The following is an 8,332-nucleotide window of genomic DNA, read 5'->3' as shown; positions in this document are numbered from 1 at the left end:
ACGGAGGAGAGGCGCGGAGTACGGCGCCGGCCGAGCCCGCTCTCCCAAGGGCGGTGCATTGCGCTTCTGGGAACACGGCCCGCAGCGCCTCTCGCGTTTTTAAACAACGCGTTGGCCAAGGCTGGCAAATAAACAAAGGTACTTACTTCTGCTCTGGTTTCCCAGCCTCCGAGCGGTGCAGCAGGGAGCACTGTGTCATCTGCCTTCGACTCCGCAGGATTTATTGCTTCGACCCTTGCGAAAATGTTGACTTTGGCATCGTTTCTATTTGTCATGGCAATTGCCCTTTGTTTACCAGTCTGTCGCGTTCTTGCAGTTGGGCGGTAGTAAGCGGGCCTTTTGGCCAGTATCCTCGTTTAAGTCTAGTAGGTGCCTTGATTTTTTTAAAAGAATCAAACACCACAAAGCGAAAAGAGCCCAATGCCTGGCACAATGCCTTGTGCGTAGTAAGCACTCAAAAAAAAAAAAAAAAAGCTATTACTGCATAATCTGTAGTTTTCATACTTCATCAAAAATAAGTGTCATTGCATAACGTGTGCTCATTACCAAAAAAAAAAAAAAAAAGCAAAGCACACCTACCACCGCCCAGAGATAGTCACTGTTAACATTATGGTGTTCCTTCTTCCAGCATCATTCTACTCATATTAAATTTTATTGTTAGCTCATTCCATGCATAGTGTATCATAACCAGTTTTATGTGTTTTTGAACTTCTGTGGCTTTTCTTCACTTCCACTGCATTTTATTTTTCAAGTCAGTCACAAAATTGTCCAATTTCGAGGAAAGGGGAAAAGATTCTGAGGAGGGAGTAACAAGATTTTGTAAGATATGGTACCAGAACTTCTGCAGTGACTATTTTTGGAAACACTTTGCCACAATTCTAGCAGTATTTTGGTAGATTCCTTACTATTGTCTAGATAAACATTCATGTTACCTGCAAGTGGAGATATTTTTTCATTAAAAAAATTTTTATTAAAAAAATTTTTTTAACATCTTTATTGGAGTATAATTGCTTTACAATGGTGTGTTAGTTTGTTTCTTTCTGTGGCTTTTAGCCACTTTTAATGTTCTAGTGTGCTTAACCAGTCCACTACTTTAATGTTAATCATTAGATATTTGTGCTTTTGCCCAGTTACTCCCTTCGAGTAAACTGCAAGATGGTAAAGTTCTAGGCTATAGGGTATATATACACAATTTAAGGCTTTTGATGTGTATTATCAAGTTGCCCTCCAGGAAGACTGACCTGTTTCCTTTTTTCCAAGCCCCTCCCCCATTATTCTTATAAACGTCAATCTGATAGACTAATAACAATTCTGTTTTTACATCTTTCCTTTTCAAAAAATTCTAAAAATGTCACATTTCCCTCTGTGGTTCTCAGTTGGTTTCCAATCCTCCCAATATTGACAACTTCCAGTGAAAGTGGCCCATGGTAATGTTGATTGTTGCAAACTTCACTGAAGAGGGGGAAAAAAAGAGGCCTCATTTTTTCACCTCGTTTCATTCCTCCCAATAATATTTACTGAGCCCCCAAATGTAAAAACAGTCAACCAGAGCAGCATAAGTAATGCCTGAGCACCTCTGCAGGAGAACTTGTCTGCGGGTCTAAATGCTCAGTGGGGGAGGCATGGTCTCTGCCCCTAATGGGCACTGTCCCATAGAAATGCAATGCACACCACACAGGTGATTTCAAATGCTCTAGTAGCCATACTAAAGTGAAAAGGAGCAGGTGAACTTAATTTCCTAACCCAGTAGATCCCAAATATTATCTCAACATGTAATCAGAGTGAGATGTTTTAAGCTAAGTCTTTGAAATTCAGTTGTATTTTACACTTACAGCACATCTCCTTTTGGACTAGCTGTATTTTAAGTGTTCAATAGCCACAAGTGTCGAGTTGCCCATGCCGCTCTAGATAGAGCAGGGGTTTGAGGAGAGCGGACCAAGTCCTGGCCAAAGTGGGAATTTCACAGCTGACAACCCTCTCCCCAACCTGTTCTGATTGGTTGTTGACAGTGAACCAGCACACCTTTGCCTAAGCAGGTTTACCTGAGAGAAGCTACATTTCAATTCTGGATGCTCCTGACAGTTTTACGTCTGTAGGTGGGGGCATTTCACATTTTCATTCCATGATTAAGAAGTAAAAAGGCTGAAACTATAAATACTGGTGGAGATATTGAAACGGAGTGGGACCCTATACGATCCTTGCCCCCCACCATGTCCTCAGCCCGCCTTTTGTCTGTGAAAAAACCTCAGCCAAAGAATAAGTTTAATCAGAGAAGTGAGAAAGTGCAGAAACAGGAAGACAGTCCAACAAAATAATAATAGTTTAGTCATTAAGCAAATCAAGGACTTCTAGATCCTCTTCAAGGACTACAGATAATACTCGGAGCCACATCCTGCGAGCTGTCTTATAGATACTGAAACCCCCGCCAGGTGGAAGAAGTGAACTACATGACAAGACTGTAGCCACGACATAAGCTGCCACAATTCCGAGGGCTGGCCTCAAAGAAATGGGAACCAACCAACCCTGGAACTAAAGATTAACTGTACTTAAAACAGTCAAGGTGACACTGATCAGACCACCGCACGACCAAATTCAAGATGACAGAGCTGACTGTGCTGTTTCTGCATGTAGCCCCCTCCCTCCGCCTATAAAAAGCTCTTGCCCTCTGACAGCTCACGGGAGTTGGCCTTTGGACAGGCGTCCGCCCTCCCCCCAGGTTGCCAGCCTCCAAAATAAAGCAAACTCTCCTTTCCACCAACCTTGCCTCTCTATTGGCTTTAGAGTGGCAAGTAGATGGACCCCTTCTTTTGGTAACAGCATCAGTTGCTTCAAACTCCCTCACATCAAAAGTTAATCACCTGTGCCTTTCTTCCACATATGCGTGGGCGGGGGAAGCAGGTGGCCCAGGCTATGCCGTGTGCTGAGTGGCTGACTAGCAGCGGTAGAGGATTTTAATACAGGGAGAAGCTGGGCAACTACTTTTGTCATCCATGGCAACCCCTCCCTTGTGAAGATTTGTGGAAATTTAAAAAATAGGCACCATGAAGGCCCTTCATCCCAAAGGGCTTGTGAGCCCCTTGCTTCCAAGGGGTTGCCATATTCATCTTTGTGGCCCCAATGCCCTGTAACTCTACATAGTAAGTGCCCTTTTAAAATGTGAGTTAATTCATGAACTGCCCTATACAGCATGTGTCAGTTGTAAACACAAGGTATAGACAACTTTGAAATTCCATGAAGAGATAAAGGGGGACTTTAGCTCCCACCAATGTGCAGAGGCAGACACCCAGTGTAGTGGAATGACCACCGCTTTGGAGATGAGGTGGTTTGGGGTTCCCCACCCAGCTCTCTTCCCTACTGGCTTTCTGACAAGAGATAAGATGCTTAATTTTTGACTGTTCAGTTTGCTGGACTATAGAAGTTGATGGGTACAGTGGTTCCCAAACCTATGGAAGCCCAATTCAAATTCTTTGCATCCACTCCCCCACATGATAAAGGTGAAGCACATATTAAAAAACCCAGAGAAGTTTTCATAATAGAGCCACAAAAGTTGTAGATTTCCCAGAACCCACAAGGCAGCCACTAACCAGAACCCTCTTGTTGATAAATGAAAGAACAGGAAACAACGCATGTTTAACGGTGAAGAAACCACCCCAGAGGAAACAAAGGGCCTGGTTCTCAAGTACTCCACAGGCAACAAATTAAGCCAGAGCAAAAACTGTGGCGCTAACAGCAGCAAGAGAGAATAAAGGCGTGGCAGGGGGACATAAGGAACAGAAATACTGCCATCTTGAAGCTAAAGACCCTTAGGTTTGGGGCAGGCACCAATTGTTCTAAGGGTTAAAGCATCTCAACTCCTTAAGACAGTGAGAAAAATTATGCACAAGGTTTTACTGCATTTGTTTTTAGGAAATGTGATGCTTTCTAGCTACATGAGTAAACATGGAATGTCTACAAAGGCAAAGGCTTGGGTAACATTGTCATTCAATCAACATCCAAAACCACGTAGGCACTAGACTTCAAACTGTCAATACTTCCAAATTTTGTGTCTTTAGTTTTCACATATATGGCATGCCTTAATGTAAGTATTCATTGAGTGCATTTTGAGAGGAATCTGGGCGCACCCTTGGAGGCAGCAGACTAGGCTCTGTCTGACGTATGATCAACCTCCCAGTCGGGTCTCATTTCCTGGAAGGCTCATGTAACAGGGGGTGGGCACCTGATCATCAAAAGGTTATCACAAGTCTTTAAATACGACATCACCTCAGGGTCTCAAGGTAAAAGGAAAGCATAGGAAAATGGCTGAGGCTGGGCAGCTAAAGCCTTAAATGAAACCAATGTTAGGTTATCTGAAAGCTACTGCCAAGATTTGAGAACCTTCCTAGGGAAGTTAGACTGCAGTGCCTGAACGGTAACTTGAACAATGTTCAGGCATAGAAGAAGTGTTAGCAGTTCCCAGGGTGAGCCTCCCACAACTCCTGCCCCATGCAAATGGGCAGAAGTCTGAGCGTATCTGAACCTCTCTTTAATTTCAGCAAACAAAACCATCCTACGACTCCTAACTGCACGTTTGGAACCACAGGCTGCTCTCTAATTCATCTGGAAAAACAGAGCAAACAACAAGCACCCTTGAGATTCTTCTGTTTAACAAGTAAAGCACTCCTTGGGTGCAAGTCTGGCTACAGAAACACCCACAGCATTGAGGAGCCCAGGTGTCACTCTTTGCCTAATCCCAGAAGAGCCTGATTTGCCAAATCCAGGCAGCAGTCATGTGGTGATGAGCCCACTCGTCACTCTATCGGTTTACTGCTCTGGTCTGGCAGCCTCAGGGTGGTGGGCATCACAATGACTTTATTCCTCACCTAGAATGTGGCCGTTTAAGGCCCTGCTGAGAAGGATCCTCAGGTTTTCTGGAGCAAGAGAGCTCGAGTTCAGACTATCACTCACCCTTGTTCACAATTTTGCAACTTTTTCATTTCTAGCGGCCCTAGCAAACAATATTCTACCAAAAGAAAAAGGCATATCAAGTATGTCCTCTTCCCACACTGCCCCCCACCACCCCTGTTCACTGCTTAATCCATGGTTAAGAATCTCTTCCCTTGCACAATGGATCTGATTTGTCTCAACATTTGCATGCCCTATGCCAAGGAATGTAACTATTTGTTTGATTATATGGTCTCAGGTGTAAGTACTTATCTATGACTGAACTAGGTATTTTGAGGGAACCCCAAGACTGGGATTGGCAGGTGTTGATGGACCCCACATGGCCCTACTGAACAAAAAATACGTCACTTACCTCAGTGTCAGGCACACAGCTGGAGCTCAGTAAATATGTGAATGTGAAAGATCAAATATAAGATCTGGTGGTCCAGTACGAGAATATGAGAATATGCTGCATTAATCCAGAAGACATTTAACCCTTCTCTCTACTTGTGAGACTGGCACTAGAGATTACGTTAGTTTCTCTTTGGGAACAAGGCAAATAGCTCAACCACCAAATATTATTAAACTCCATTTAATTTAAACTGTTTCTATTCAAACTTCCAGTATGTACCATGTGATAAAACCTTGGAATCTGATGAACTTAGATTTTTTTAAATGTGTTCCTTGACTTGCTTCCCTAATTTTCCTTAATAAAAAGGACAATTCTGCGATTCCAGTTTTCATTTGCATTTTCATTGTGATTGGAACTGAACAGAGTATGAACAAACTAAACGTCCAGTGCTCCTAGTATGTGCCAACAAGAAAAGGAAATTAGCAAAATGCTGCTGGCAATAAGAACACAAGGGAAATCTGGCTGTGAAGGAAAAGGATTTTACTGGGCAGCTTAAATTTTTATCTAATAGAAGCACATCAATGTTTGAACAACTTTTAACATGAGGAAAAACTCCACTTAATCTAAGCTGACACACATTACCAGGAAAAGAAAAAAAAAAAAGTCAAGTTTCTTCTTTGAGTCGGTGACAACATCTTCTTAGGCTGTCACAGTCTGATACTTAAATCATGGAAAAATTCCCAAATAGAGACTTACAGGCTGGCAGGAAAGTCAGCTGGCCCATAATTCTGCATATGTGAGTTTAGAGTTTAAGATGACTGTATGTGCTTCCAGAAAAATATATACTCTAACTTAGCTTTTTAACTTAAATTGTTAAATATATTTGTGCTTCAGAAAATGTAAATTCTATCTACATTAACAATCTAAGTGGCTACAGATTGGAAAGGTACCTATGGATGGCAGGAGCAGAGAGAGGAAGTGCCTTCCACCCACCTAGTGGGTGAGAGCCCAACGGCAGACTGTGCCCAAAGGCTGAGGGAAACGTCATCTGAATCAAGATGGAGAGAAAGAAGCTGATAACCTCAGAGAGAACAGGATAAGAAGGGCAGAGACCCAAGCAACAACAAACCAAAGAACATTTATTACGTGGAAGAGGCAGATTGTGACAGGGAGAGCAGGGCGTATTTTACCATGATCAAACATACAGAAAAATCCAAAAAATAAAACTCTTGTGTCTATCAACTAAGTTGATCCAGTATTAACCCAGAGCCATATTTTCTTCAGTACCTTTAAGTAATAAAAAGTTATATATACACTAGACAGCCCCTATGTATCCCTTCCCATATTCCCACACACTTGGTATGAATCTTTTATGCAAGACTTATTTGGGGGGAAGAAGTTCGAGGGAAAAAAATACAACTACCCCACCTCGACAGAAGAGTGGTAAGCAGACAAAAATTAAGGCATAAAATGTCATTAAAGAAAAAGTTTCCAAGAAACAAAAACACAAGATGCTGTACTTTCTCTCCTAAGTCTAGCCTTCGCTGTTTCCTTTCTCGTAAGTGTTGATCTCCAAGAGAGTGTTTCTGCAAGAGAAAAATCAACTATCATTATGCCTTATATAAAAACTCAATTACCATGGTTCTTAATTTCTAGCTTAAGTAAAAGTAAACCAAATATTCACTTTTAACTGAAATCACTTTAAGTCAAATCTGCCAGTTAAAAAAAATTCACTGCCACAGTAACAGTGCTTTATGTCCAATACAGCTGTCTGTAATTCCCTTCACAGATAAAATATATAGCTGTTTGCTCTCCTCCAAATATAAAAAATATTTTTATTAACTTGTATGCTGAAATACTTACCACTTTTGAATAATAGATTACAGAGAGTTTTATGTTCTCATCACATCACTCCTAGTTTAGCAATTTTACAATAAAATTACTAACAAATTAAAACAAATTTCTCCAGAGATGATGAAACAGTGAAACTTTAAGCACATTTTATCTTTCTCTAAGAAGAATAATTTAAGCAATTATCCAACTATATTTTCACCACAATGAAGGAAGTATGCTTAAGGAAACATGTATGTAATTTTTTTCTAGTAATATAACCCCTTAGTTTCTTGCCCTCCAGAACTGATCTAATCTAAAATGATATTGTAGCACAGCTACAGGTAAGCAGCAAACGGCGGTACGGAGAACTCAGCTTGCATCATAAGACCTACTTCCCAGTCTGTGTGTGTGGTTTTTGGGCAGCCATTTAACCTCCTTGAGCCTTCACCTCCTCATCTATAAAATGAGGCCTACCTTCTTTTAATCTTCTGGGCACTGTGAAGATTAAATATGTGCCTATTACACCACTGTAAAGCAATTATACTCCAATAAAGATGTAAAAAAATGTGACTATTAAATAATGCACTACTCAAATATAAGGTATTACACTGTGTTCAAAGGTAGACAAACTATGTATTTATTTCTGCAGTAGGGGTGAAGCCAGTTCAACCACTACGCTTTTAAATCAAGTGTTTTGGTTTTTTTAAAAGTAATGTCTTCAATCTATTTAGAAACAATAGAAAATACAGGTTTCATCTGAAGTTGTGTACCCAAACACACTCAATATTCTTATGGGAAAAAAAAAAGCTTATTGCACAGATATAAAGATTAAAGCACATACAGTTAATCAACTTGATTAGAAATATGATGAATTGGCACTAGGACTAAACTCCAGAAGTTCACATCACTGCATGCTCCTCAATCTATGAAATTTAAATTATCATTAAATTTAAGATTTTAAACTCAAGTATGGTACACATAACAGCAGTCAGTATTAAAACTTAATGTATTAGAAAGGACTGAAAGTTGTAACTGCAAGTCAGCATTTATTAAAAATAACCCAAAACTTGTGAAGTAAAATAAATCATCTCAAAATAAATCATGAGAATCAAAACTCTTGATCTTGCATGAATGATATTTAGCTTAGAACTTAGCCACACTTTCTTAGAAACAGAAACAGAACAACTGTCCATTATCATGTGGAGAATAGGTTTGACCCCAGTAGGC

This window comes from Hyperoodon ampullatus (assembly GCF_949752795.1).
Source record: "Hyperoodon ampullatus genome assembly, chromosome: 1".
Taxonomy (NCBI): Eukaryota; Metazoa; Chordata; class Mammalia; order Artiodactyla; family Ziphiidae; genus Hyperoodon; species Hyperoodon ampullatus.
This window is presented reverse-complemented; position numbering follows the sequence as displayed.